This window comes from Athene noctua, chromosome 1 (assembly GCF_965140245.1).
Source record: "Athene noctua chromosome 1, bAthNoc1.hap1.1, whole genome shotgun sequence".
Classification (NCBI taxonomy): domain Eukaryota; kingdom Metazoa; phylum Chordata; class Aves; order Strigiformes; family Strigidae; genus Athene; species Athene noctua.
This window is the reverse complement of record NC_134037.1, coordinates 234,596,506-234,611,176: the sequence shown is the minus strand read 5'-3', so window position 1 is coordinate 234,611,176 and position 14,671 is coordinate 234,596,506. Positions and strand designations below refer to the sequence as shown.

At 36.7% G+C, this 14,671-nt stretch overlaps 1 protein-coding gene across 4 annotated transcripts in view; it reads right to left on the bottom strand.

Moving 5' to 3' along the window:
- Positions 1–14,671, bottom strand: part of FNDC3A (fibronectin type III domain containing 3A) — a 124,550-nt gene that overhangs the window by 82,999 nt on the left and 26,880 nt on the right. The gene's annotated exons all lie outside the window — the stretch shown is intronic.

Genomic DNA, 14,671 nt, shown 5'->3' with positions numbered 1-14,671 from the left:
TAAGAGCAAGAATACACACAGATATTTTTAAACAAACATTTTTCAAAGAACCAAGGAGAGAATAACAACTGAGTAAAACAGTACCTGTACAAATTTTATTTTCTTGATTGCTTAGTATAATTGAAAACCTATTTGTACAGTTTAAATTATTTCAACAAATTACATTAACATCAACATTAATCAAACTAAAGTTTCAGAAGGAAGTCTAGCATTCCCAGTGTTTGAATGTTCATCATAACCAATATTGTTTCATTTCTTTCTTCACATGATCCAAGCATGTCTGTACGTTCGTTAATGATAAAACATTATTAGCAGTCATGACAAAGTGCACCAGATGCACAGCATGAAACAATATGTAGCTTTATTTATCCTAATTTTGTAAACCCAAGCAACAGAAAGCACACTTATCAGTCAAACTAAACAGAGGAAGTCTCACATGTACCGAAGCAGAAGCCTGTTACCATTTTAGACTTCTGTATTCTTATTTGTAACCTGCATTTCTGTGAGAGAAAAAGTTAGTAAACACAAAGAACCTAGCTAAAACTATGAACAAAGGAAAAAAAAAAAACCCACAACAGAAGAGCAAGCGCATTTCATAATTTCCTTTCTGGACACATCTTTCTTCTGTCTCCCTTGCACATGTCTAAACAGAATGTATGTCCTCTTCCTGGTGTGAATCAAAGAGATATTATTATCCCTTTATTTGATAATAATATCGAGGGATATCAAATATCCCTTATATTTGATAATGATAATATGATAATATTATTATCAAAGAGATGATTATTATACACAAGTCTTCAACATTATGGACAAAAGTTTACTCTGTTAACTTGCTAAAAGAAAATAAAATTGATCTTTTTTAGAGAAAAGGAAAACAGGAAACTTGAGTGTTATTATTTTACGAATACCAGAGAGAAAGGAAAGGGGGAGGAAAAGGCAGAAATCATATGAATTATTCTTCCTCTGGTAGACCAACTTTACGAATTAGAAGATGACAAGTTCTACCCAACACAGCTGCAACTTCGATGAGATATGATAGAAATTCACATTTCCAAACTTGGGCCATGTGATTCAATGGTGATTTAGCTCAGTTTTGAGCATGGACTTTAAAAATACTACTTTAAGTTGTTTCATGTGGTACGGTGCTATTACTGGAGAAAGATGTCTCCAGAAGGTTTAGGCTCTTTAAGAAAAAACAATGAACTATATCAATATCTACATTTTATCATGCTAATAAATTTTCCAAATCTTCTAAAGTGTATCTGAATATAAAATTCAGTAAGAATTAGCATTCATAGTATAATCTAAACTTAGAAACAAGAGGATTTTAGACATGAACTTCAAATAAGACTTACAGGTCTTCACAAAATACTGTACTGCCATAGTTTATTTCAAAGTGTTTGAAGGCAGCATTTCAACAACTGGCTATCACCTTCAGAATGTGACGGAGAGAAATATGAGTGGACAGGCTCTTACAATTTCTTTTTCAGACTCCCCAAGCAAGCATAACTTTCTGAAGACAAATTTCACTGATTTACTTTTCCCTCTCTGCTACAATTGGAAGTTTTAGCTTGAAATTTAGACTGGAATAAAAGTACCTAAAGGCTTCGCAGGAATACATGACAATGCCTTTCCATCTCTTATGTGTGGGTTGGATAACTGCATTTACCCAAGTGTTTTGACTGATTTAGTATGTCCTAACTCCTGAGAGGAGCCATTCTGGCTGCAGCTGAGAAGTCCATCTGTACAATTTTCAGCTCAGTATTCTTGGTCTCCACCATATGCACTATGACAAGCAGAAAAGCCCTCAAGTTTTAGGGCAATGGCTGGTATAATTCCTTTAATTCCTATTTTTAAGTAACAGGGAATGGAGAATGACAGGTATTCCTGCACTGTTCCCATTTTTTCTGTGTGAGTACCTGAGGTTGGTAACAGGCAATAATGTTACCTTGGGAACCTGCTGATTTTTCTGCCCCAGACCTCTGCTGCAGGACACCCAAACTGGAGGCTCCAGCTAGCAGAGTGGACCTGAGCATGGGAATACACGTACTGGCCCAACTGCAGCAAGCAGGCCCTATGCTTCCTGATTTTCTTTTATAGTGGTTTCTCCTGTGTGAGTATCTTTGCTGTTCACAGCTAGCCTACGAAGGTAAGGGCTCAGCATACCAGCCATGGCGTAACACAGTGAGCAGGGGCACTGCTCAACAGCATCTGTGCCATAAGGCAGCAGGTCTCCTGATGGAGTTCAGCACTACTCTGACCCTCAGAATGTCATCAGATTTTCACATCTCTGAGGACATCTGACTTCCATTCAAAAGGGTGGGGAGACTCACTGACTTAATGAGGTTTAATTAGATACTCAGTTCCCAGGAACAGGAAATAAGAGCCTTTTGGTCAATTTGTCTACTTGATGCCTGACTGTGTATTTATTTCGCTGGCTCCTACTTTCAGCCTTACTTTTATGTTGTACGTTTACATTTGTATTTTACAATGATTCCAAGATAGGCTGTATTTGTTGCCAAGTGTGCCAAAAGAGTCTGAATCAGGGCTGAAGTAATTTCAGAACTTTCAAGAACTGCTGGCTTCAAAAGTCTTTGTGTTGGGGTAACATGTGTCAGTGTGACCAGCACTGGTTGCTGGACCAGCCTTATCACTGCTGAACCCCATGGAGTAATCACTGCTTTGAGAAGGATATTTTTGACACCTACCACCTCAGCAGATGCAATCTAAAATAAGAAAAATTAAAGCTATGCACAGAGAGAGCGAGCGCGACACCTTTCTGGTCAGAAAAGATATTATCAAAGACAGACACTCACTCACAGGGATTCCCTCTTATCTAACAAGTGTCTTCTGCACATAACCAAAGACGCAAGAAAATTTCTCTAAAGAAAAAGGTAACATGGATTTTTCACAGCATCATGTGTTAGGCAAATAAAATCCACAGGTTGCTTCATAGCTCTTTCATTTCATTCTAGGTGGCTTTATACAGGCTGGCACATCTCATTATCCAACACATTGCTTCATGAACCCTGACATGAGTACTTATGAAAACCAAGGCCCTCGTCTTTCATGCTGAATATTCTAGACCTTGATCTCCTTCCTCTCTGGGCAAAACATTCATGTTGGCTCAAACTACGTGAAAAGCTTTGGAAAAATCGGATGGTTTGGCCTTTCTTCCCATACCTCAAGCTTTTTGTGACAAATCCTGTTGCTTTACTCACAGCATTTAAAGTTTTACTATCGAAAGGCTAACATGCATTATTCTATCCAGATTTCCATTGCTTGCTCCTCTAAGATAACTACGATAATCTGAAAAAACTCATTTGTGATGTGTCAGTCTCAGTAGGAGCCACCTTTAACACAGCCACTTTTCAAAAGCCGTTTCTCTTTCTAAATCAGCAAAACACTAATTAAGGATTTCACAAGCTTAACAAAATAATATGATCTTAAAACACAGGCCTTGATAGAAGCTCTAGAATCCTGCAAGCACTTTTAAAGCATAACCAACTATAACAGAACCTAATAAATTTTAAAAGTGTAATTTCTCTTTGTGCTAACACAACTTTGACTCAACGTATTTTTGTTTCAAGTTCAAAACATGTTAAGGCATTGTTATGAAGAAATGGGAGCATTAGTTCAACAACTAACTTTATGTCAGTTTCACTGGGACTATAAACTGTTTCCTTTAAACAGTTAATGATGATCCACATGACCTCAATACAGTTCCTCATGAAAAACAGTACAGAATCTTTTTCCAGAGATTAGCATATAAGTTGACAAGAGTGCAGCTATGTACTTATGCTAAGAACAGTTCTTGCATAAATAAAACAAAATGACCAGCCCAACAGCTTAAGGTTGAAATACCTGAAACATCAGTTGCCCAACACTGTCAGAACTTTAACAGTGAAGTTTCATACTTTTCACTGGCATTTATTCTACAAAGGATATTTTAGAAGATAAATCCAGATCAAATGAACAACATACTAAACTTTGTAGTAGTTTAAATAGGTATAGATTATACAGGTTTCTTCTAAGCACAATATTAAAAGCAAAATCCATCCTAAAAACATAGAAAGGGTTTACAAAAAGGAATAGTATTCACGAAACCCCCTTCTTAGCATGGAATACTTGACTTTGTTTCCTGATTTCAAAACATTTACTTTGCTGCCCATCCACTGTCAGTTCAAGATACATAGCCTTGACTGGCAAAGACCAGCTTCCTAACAAAACTGAATCATGCCATATATTAGAAAGCTCAGTATGTTTTTCCTGAACTTGCTGTTTAAACTCAGGCAACTGCTCAAGCCAAATACGAACATAAGAAATGTCCTCATGATCTAGGTCAGCAGTCCAGGTCAGCAGTCCATCTAGCCCAGTACTTTGTCTCTAATATATCAAGCTGTTTAAAGAAAGCAAGTGAGCCAGGCCACTTTCTGCAGTCCATCTCTGTTATCGTCCATGTGTTTGCCTAAAGTCTTTGAGTTCACTTATGCTTTGAACTGCCTCCACAACCTCATACGGCAGCAAGTTCCTTAAGTTCACTTTGTAGTCATTTTAAAACCATCTCCTACTAGTTAAATGTTCCCTAGTTTCTGTGCTATGGGATTTGCTGAACAACAGTTCTGAGTAAGTTTCACCCACCTCCTTCAATATTTCTTAAGCCTTGGCAATTTCCCCCTCCTTGTCCCCAGTCTACAAACTGAGGGGTCCTCATGCTTCTGATCTCTCATAGCAGAACTGCTTCATTCTCTTGACCACATAAGTGGTACCTAAATCCACATCTGTATTAGAAGAGTAAGCAGTGCTTGGAAACATTCCCAGGTGTTGGAACAGTCACCTGCAATGTTAGAGTAGACCTGAGCACCACACAGGCTGATGCAAACGAGCAATCTTTTCCCAGACAATACTAGAAACTATTCCTGAGACCACTCTTACCAGGCATTTTGCACACACACACTCTTTCTGGAAGAAAAGATGGTTTACTAGAAATGAGTTGTTCCATGACACTTAGTCTCTTGGACATTCTTTAGCACACTTAAATTACTAATATATAAGCAATTCCCAACAGTAGCCTGAAGAAGCATTACAATCTCTTAATTTTGAAAATCTATTCTTCACCTTAAATCACAATTTGAGCAGATCTTATGATAAATACACCCTCAGAGCACAACAATTCTAGATATAGAAAACTATTTTATGCTATTTCTCTCTCCAAGAATCCCAAATTAAAATATAATGTTATTGTAGCTCAAGTAGCATGATCACATCCCACAGAGACATGCAACATTGACTTGGACAGACTACTATCAACAGATGTGATGATAATTTAACAATAATTTAATCTGAAGATCTCATATATGATTTAGCTGTACCACATCAGTGTGAGCAGGATGAGAAAGTATTCTGATTTTGCATCTAAAGTATCAAGGGCAATACAAATGTTAAAGAGGAGAATGCTGAATGTTTCTTGTTTTTATTTAGTAAACTCTTCAATATCTGCAAGAGATACTACAGGATGTTTCTGCAGACTGAACCAGGAAAGGAGCTGAATGTTTTTTCAAGTTTTATCTTATTTCTAACACCGAAGAAATGAATTCAATAAAAATGGCTGGAGTCAGAAAAAAAAATTGTAAGACCAAGAATACAAACAAAAGGTGGAAGGGAGATCTGTGCATGGCAGAGTTGCAGCCACTTTGACTCAGAGAGCTGCTCTAAAAAAAGGGAAAACTTAAGGCCAAATGTTAAGACTTATCTCCAGAAAGGTCTAGAAGTAGCTTTTATCAGCAAGAAGCAGAGTCTGCAGAAATCAAAGTAAGATTCTTAGAGGTATTTTGCTCTACCAATATGGTCACAGCAATGTTTTTTAAAAGCAGAATGGTAATGATAGAAAATGTAGCTGATTTATATCTTACTAATCCTTGTCTTTATGAATACAGAATACTTCCATAAGCAGTCTAACATTTTACTTGTGCTAGATGAATATGCAGCTTATTTCTTCATAGGAGCACAGGGGGACAGAATGGAATTTAAAATACCAAACTAGCTAATCCTGCTTTGAACATGTTCATTTGCACTCTAATTAAGGCCCAAAAGCCCATTAACTCCACTAAAATAACAATTAAAAATGACCATTCTGTCAGTAAGATACACATTTCTACAAGCATCTCTACTTGCACTTTCATCCTACTAATAGAAATAGTGACGTATTCACAGATTGCCAGGTTTCAAGATAATTTCAGCTAGTTGATGGGAAAGAAAGGCAGCATCAGACTTGTGGCATCATCAGAAATGCAGATTTACATTACAACAAGCAGGGAAAAGTTTTCCCAGTGCTCTCGGTCACAAAAAGAGATAAACTATAAATAGGCTTCCACAATTAATGACTGTTCTCCATCAGCTGGTTAGTAAGCAAGACTGAAATAACCTATGGACATTGTGAAGTACCAATACCAGAATCAGATTCATCCTGATAAGGGTCCTAGATGAGGTGAAAGACTTGCAGAGCAGGAAAGCAAAAAGCTTAGGACTAATCCACAAACATTTTACTTCACTGTTTTAAAGCAATAACTTTCCATAGCAGAAACTGGAAATACATCAGAAGTCTAGACTACTTCTGTCCCTACAGAGGAATAAAAAGCCAATAAATAAAACCCAAAATAAGCCAATGAGCTTTAAAAACAAACTTAATAAAAGATGTCACATAGCAAGTTTAACACGTTTTTCTTCTTCTGATCACCATTATACATGTGCAAAAGCAGCTCCCTGAATAAAAGTTAAAGGCTAAAAAAAAAAAAAGGCTCCCTCCCCAAATACACACACACACACAATGCAGCCAGCCAAAAAACAGTGTCTCAAAAATATTTTGCCACTTCTTTCAAATACATATATGCAGTGGATCTGTAAGACAAAAGATATTTGGGAAAAAACCTACATATGCAAAATATTATTGCTAATATATATACAGCAATAATATTTTAAAATTATTGTTTAGGTTCTAGAAGTTTAAATTTAGTGTGAAGTAAAAAAACAGGCCAACCGACCCAAACAACAAATTATTGTGTCTAGAAGTATACTGGATGATCTTTCACACAGACACAAAGCAAAACAAATCCAGAATTAAGATAGTTGCCAACTTTCTCCTCCACTCTGCTCCATAAAGTTATGAAGACCTACCGAATTTGGGGAAATTTTTGCAGATCAGATTTGAATAAGGTTTATGAGAGAGATTCTAGCTTATCCTTACCACATAAGGATGATCTTAGGTATCATACATTTTACAGCCACAGTTCAAATATTACCTGAATTTCTAAAAGGACGGGACTGACTGAAATACAGTTTCTAACTCTTCTAAACCAGCATAAACACCAAGAGATTCAATTCAGATACAGTAAAATTTTGGTAATGTTTGGTATTTACAGCTACATTTTCACATCTTTTGCATCAGGTAACAAATTGTGTTGCCCGAATAAGTGCTTTTATGCCTAAAAGTTTCTCTGTCTGTAGATGTTATTAGCTACTGAATTTACAATATAATTTTAAAATATTTAGTTTTCCTAATACCTATTGGCTTATTTCTAGCCAGCAAAGTCTTAGCTGAAAGACTGAAACTATCATTTTAGAGTTAAGAGAAATATTTTTGCATTTTCATTAAAGAAAAATCTATAGACATCAAGTTCTCTGTGTCTCTTCAAAATATCTTAGCTCTCAAATGCATCTTTCAGCACCAAGGACTATCAGCCTTCTGAAGGGGAAAAGAAAAAGGTTAGTTTTTTTAATCCTGACTGAGGCTAAAGAAACCAAAGAACATTAAATACTTTGTGTCAGGTGTGAAGTTGTGGGATAATCCCATTTGAGAGCTGCCACTCTGTTCTCTATACAGGCTAGCACTGTCTACTGCCACAAAGGCAAGAAAACCAAAGGAAACAGATTGAATTTCAGTGTAAAGGGATATTTGGAATCCTTCCCCTCTCCCCAGCCACCCCTCACCTCCCACTGAAGGGGAGAGGAACTGAATGGGTTACTTGGTATCTTCCTCTAAGTTAGTTACACTTTGCGAATTTACATATTTTCCTAGAATGAGTGAAATCTTGAACAAATTTTCCAAGTTAAAAGCCTCTGAATATACATAACAAGAATGCTAATAGATCTACCACGAAATATATCACAACAACAGAAAAGCAATCCTTTAGCAGCAAAGTCAATTCATAATCTGGCATACATATTAAAGTACTGAAAAATGTGGGGAAATAAGAAGGCAAGGAGAAGGGGGGGGAAGCTAGGATACATTAATTACATTAATTTTACCCATTGCTAAAATTGTATATAATATGAAGAAATGAGTATATTACAACTGTGGTTAAAGCATACTCAAGTAACATAGTAAGAGACTGTTCCTACAAATTGGAGTAAAACAGTACTACAGAAAAACAGAGTTCTGTTTTTCTCTCATTCTGAAGTGGTTTTGGGGGATGTGTGGTTTTTTGGGGTTGTAGACTGTTTTGCTTTTTTTCTCTAAACAAACTTACTAGAAACCAAGATGATAAAGTGTTCCAAAACATTTCCATGGACCTCTGAAACCACAATTTAAAGAGAATCAAATCACAATCCGTTTCTATACTAGCAGAAACAATATTATCTTCTGAGATTTTTACTAGGAAAGAGACAAGAGCTTCAGGGTTGGGGTTGTTTTTTGGTTTTCTTAATCTGAAAACACCTATATATATATGGTTAGAGGTGCTGAGTCAGTAGCAAATGATTGTCAGCAAAAATCAAAAGTAATGGAAAGACCAAAATCATATTTCTAAATGCACTAGTAACATATATCAACATAAAGATGGCAGTGGCTTGTCTAAAAATACTGCAACTGAAATTAGCTCAGCAGTACTGATAAGTATTTTTAGCCAAAAGGACAAAGGTAAATTAATTTTTGAACATTTTATAAATTTAGGAAAACACTGTAGCTAATGCTCTTGGTCATTTTGACTTCAAAAATTTTTAAACACTCAACCTGTTAAGAGGGTGGTACAGCCAAGCCCTTTGTAAGATGTACACTGTATCTTTAACAGTCTGTCTGCAACAAGATTAAAAAAGGGTGTATTTCTGGAAAAGGGAGAATAGAATACAACACAACTTCCAGGCAGAGCCACATTTATGCTCTGTCATTAGGGCACATTATTCAGAACAGTTATATTTTTCTCCACTAATAGCTCCAATCAAGATGTTAATTAGTGACATGCTTTATCTTATAACCCATTTCAAAAGCCTTAGCACTTTCACTTACTGTTGCTCGCATCCTTTTATTTCTCTCATTCAACTGGTGCTACCACAGTGACAAAGGATGAAGGAAGATTCAATAGTCACCACTCCGGCTGCTCCAATCTGTTCCATTCACTTAATACTGAGGTAATCTTCGGTGATGTGTTGAGCACTGCCTCCCCTCCCCCCCCCCCCCCCCCCCCTTCTTTTAACAGGGCACCTTAACCTAAACACCACACCGGAGTATCTCCCTTTACCTTCCTCTATAGCTGTGCATCCACAAAGCATGTGGAGGCAGGATGCGAAAGGTAGGATCAATTAACAACACAGTCAGCAATACCTACCTCAAGCTTTCCTTCCTATCAAATTAGCCAACGTACAGTGAGCTTCCTGCTGTACACGAATGTATCATGTCACCATAGCAACTAAATCAACAAATAGCTGCTGCAGCATCTGCTTCTGGATCATCTAACGTCAGTCAACAGAAGGTTCGGGTTTAAGAGAACAAAGCTTCCAAATATATGCCATTTTATAACTGCATTTTTAATTTAGCTTCCCGATTCCCACATAGGATATACTAGCTTGGAATGAACCAACTTCTGACTTTATAGTTGAATCTGTGATGCAGCTCATGACTTCAGTTAGCAAATAAACCAGAGGAGGGGGTGAAAAACCCCCAAATCCCTCTATAAGAGAATAAAAAGATACAGCAAAGAAATAAATCATCTGGATTCTACTGCACTCAATAAATGCACAGTAGAGAGTAACACAGTATTTAAGAAAGAGGCATGAAAAGACGTGTGTTTCCCAATTTTGCTTTATAATTTACATACATGTCTGCCCTAAATAATACTATAACTAGAAATGCCTTTTATTACATATTAATATATAAGACATTTCAGATGCTGACAAAGATTGTTTCCATCTATTATCTCCACTTAAGAGCTGAAATGAAAACATCCAATATTAGTTTCTGGCAATCTTACATCTGTGGTCTTTAAACCCAACAATAGCAGGGGCCCACTGTACACCCTCAACTGAGGAAAGACAGCCACCTAGGGCAAAACACGCATCCCTGCCTTCTTGTGAGAAATTACTTCAAATACCACATATGCATCACTGGTTTAAGTCCTAACCCACAGGCAGACAAGATATATGAAACTACTTTGGAACAACTTGATATTTGGAATGCAACAACATGAAATTACTGATTAGATGTTGCCCAAGATCAAAAAGTTTAAAAATTACTTGGACGGTAACGTCTTCAAAGGTACACACACACTTTTATGTAAAAGGACTCAAACCTACAGCCCACTTATGAATAATAAAAAAAAAAAGGACCTTTCCACTATTTTATCTTCAAGTTGTATTCCTAACATTTGATCGGCATAAAATTTTTACCAAGTAAGAGCTTTCCAGGCTCAAGATATCAGTTATTCATATCCAGTATCACTTTATTATTGAACACATTTGCTTTTAGTTTTCAAAGTAGACATTTTTCCATCTATGTACAGTCTTTTGTTACAAGGAAAATCATTACACCTAGGGTGGCTCCACAGACTGTGGTCCAGTTAACAGGGAAAGATGCTGTGTGGCTCTCTTCTGGCTCTGATGTGGACTTACTGTGATTTGTGGGTTTGTCACCTCATCTATGCCAGTTTCCCTGTTTGTAGGACTAGTACAACAGTATTTGCATGTCCCTAAAAGCTACTGATCAAAGTACACTTCAAGACTTGAGCATTGTTATTCATTAGCAGCACAGGAATTGCCAGATGGTATCACATCTGTGGTCCAGCTAAGGTGGTGGCAGTTACAAACGCAGCACAAGTTGTTTTTCATTGTGTGTTCAAAATCTGCTGTTCATATCATAACGATGCTAATGAGGCTATGAACTACTCTTTTCCACAAACCCACTAACAGAAAAGAGTAAATGAAAAAAATGCAAAAGATCTAAGTAACAGGTATTGCAGACAGCATAAAATTATTAAATAGGAAAGTTGACAGTAATAAAAGCTAAATAAAACAGTTTCTTAAGCCTTGTTCTTAAAACAATTTAAAAATTTTATGGTTGTGAAGAGCATTACTTCCAACCAATTCTTTCTTAATGTCATCTTTCATAAGATTTTTCTTTCTCCATTATCTTTTAGACTTCCTAAGGACTTCCTCCCTTCCCATTCATGCAGGCTAGTAACCAGAGTTCTTAAAATTTTAGGCTGAGCTCTGTACTATGCTGTACCAATTCACTGCAGACCATGCACACAAAGTTTCTATGGTATCTATAAGGAAAAGTAATGTTAGAATTTTCTTTTTTGCCTTAAATTATCTTCTGGTTTTAGTATGAATAACAGACAAAAACAGGCTTCTCATTGTTATTTAGAACTGTCCTATAGACATTGATCTTTGTCTAAGTAACACAATTCAAGGCTCGAACATTAAAATTCTAAAATAGTCTATTTTCCACCAAATTTATTTGAGCAAACTACAACTATACAATTCTCTACCCTCACATCTGCTAATAACAACTGATAATCTAGAGGGATCCAACTACTCCATATATTAACACCTTCCTAACAAAGAACAGAAAAGATTTGGGTAGCAAAGACCATTAACAGATCTTGGTTTTCAGGACTAGGGAAGAAATCCATACAGAATTAAGTGTTACATAATACATTGCAGTAACAATTTATATGTTTGGGATTTTGAAAAAACAAACACAAACCAAACTATTTCAGTTTACACTGGTAGCAGCAGCATATCCTGATGAAAGTGAGAGAACAAAGCCATCTTTTCAGTGACATGCTCCTAAGGCCTATGTATATTTTCAGAGGAGAGAGCGAGCAACTCTGCATCATTTTTCTAAAAGGCAGCTGACAGATAATAAAATCAGCAAACATTTCATCTTTAACTACTGCTACAAGATACTGTCAGCACCACTGAATACACTAAGATGACAGAATATCCCTAGAAGCAACTAGAAACAGGGAGGTTGGAAAGATGACTAGACTGTTCAGTGGCACTGACATTCAAAAACTATAGATTTCAATAAGCTTTCACTGCTTTTCATAGAAAGGCAGGTTGAAAATATCTGAGAATTGGTGATTATTTTTTTTTTTTAATTCTAGCACATATATTGATTTATGAAAAGGGTTTTTAAATTCTTACTGCATTCAAATGTTTTCCTCCCTTTTCATGTGAAAGATGATCAGCAGAAAGCTGATTGCTGGGGGCAAGGCGAGGAAAAAAACCATGGCTTGTGGCCTTGTTTTGTAAAAATATAAAGTTGTCTGAGAAAACGCAGCAAAAGATAAACATTAAAATCTACATCTAATGTCACCAATAAATGTTCAACACTTGTCAGTGTCCACGTGTAACAGTGTTAAACACTGTACGTTCCATAAATGTGTCTGTCTCATTCTTTATTATTGAGAAATACTTACAATTTTGATCTACTTGTTTCTGCTTTGTCTCTTCTCTTTTGCATTCTCAGTTCTCACAGCTTGGCTAAGCAAAGTTTTATTTGTGTCATTTACAGCAAACCCAATCTGTTTCATTAGCATTGACACAGTCTGTGGTTAGCAGATAGCGTACAGAAAATTTGCAAGGGTAACAGAAGCGTTCCAAAGAATCTGGATAACGCAACAGACAAACATTTGTGCTTCAAAGTTTTAAGCTAATCCTTGTTTACAGGGAATTAGAAGGAAGCACTGTTAGGGGCAGTCACTGAACTCTGGAACTTTGAGGCATCTGGTTCTGGCTAGTGGTTAGACACATCAACCCCTATAAATAAAAACTGGAAGACTTCAGATTATTCTCATTTCACAACGTTTTGTTGTTTGAAGTCCACAGGAATTCAGTTTTACAATGCTAAGCACAACTAGATGAGTGACAGGGCTTATACTGCACAGCAAATTGGTAGCAAGGGCTGAGCTTTCAGCTAATACTTTGCAGGGGCTAGTCCCCTCAGTAGGCACTTTCCCTGCGTATTTGCAACAGTCCAAAAAAGAATCAGGGAGCAGACTTTCATTTAAGTTGTATCTAGATGCACTGAAAGTTAGAAAACTGCCAATCTAATTTTGGAAAACCAAGTAATTTAACAAAGATTGTCTGAAGTGAAAATTACAATTAAAAGACACCAAACACCTAGTTTCTTAAGATGCTACTACTTGTTCAGAGAATCAAAAACCTCATTTAAAAAAAAAAAGTGCTGTAAAGTGCTACATGTGGCATTGATCAAAGAAAGCCAGGCACTTTGGAGATTTTTGATTTGATTCACAACAGTTTTTTAGATAGCATTTATTTTTTTAAAATTCTTCTCTTACTGTAATAATCCTGTCTTCTTCACAACACTTGTGGAATCAAACACCCTTGCAATTATTTCAATTGAGCATCAAAACTGAAGACACTTTTCAGCTGTACTTCAACTGTATGTACTCTGCAATTCCCACTGCAGGCTGCAATTTGACTGCAGGCTGTACCAGCAGTTGCCCCAAAGTACTATGTCAAAGAGGTATTATTTGGTGTTTCCCCATGCAGAAAAAATACTTCAGAAGACTGCTCACTTCCAGGCTCTCTGAACCTGTTGTGAAGATCTTAATGCTGGGAAGAGGGGAAGAATTAGTTTGCTGGTTAGCTCACATTTGAAACAAGCTGAACAGTTGTGCCACTGTTCGGGAGTTTTGCTAGAATTTTACAAAATTAAATAAACAAAAAAAGAATTTTACAACGATTATGAAAGCTAGCCAAGATGAACAAAGTGAGGTGGATAGATTTGCTAATGATGACGCAAGTCAATGGCACTTTATTTAAAAGAATTTCTTTGTCAGTAATATCTGGACATGTCTGAAAGTGTGTGCAACCAGTTAGGCATTCACTGAGAAACAATATCCAACATTATAAAGTAGTCATGATCAACCTTTGGCCTAACAGCTGAACACATTATTTCAGAAAGGTCATAAAGCTAGAATTGATTCCCTTTCTGTAGGCTGAGGCAGAGCCCTTTCAGCCCTTGTCCTGAGTTCCTTCATCTTTCTGAAGTACAAAATGAGGACCCAACAAGCAGGACAGACACTGTTTCTCTCCCCTACAACCCGTAAGTGCCATGAACAGCAAGTTACTGGTGGAGACCTCCATGAAGCATGCAGCAGCTGATCTCACTGACTGTGCAGTATTCTGTAATTTACATAGTTGCTTCAAGGGCTGAAGTGATAGGTGGGAGAAAAAGCTACTATCTTCTTTTTTAAAGAACTCTGCCGAACAACAACTCAAATCAAAATTTGTAATAAATATCCTTTAAAAACAATCCCTTTCCTGCAATGCAACAGTAACAATTAAGAGAAAAATACAATTAAGGTAGCTGAAACTGAATTCGGGCATTCAGTTTCTGAAGAGTTTAGAAGACTTAAGAAACATGTAA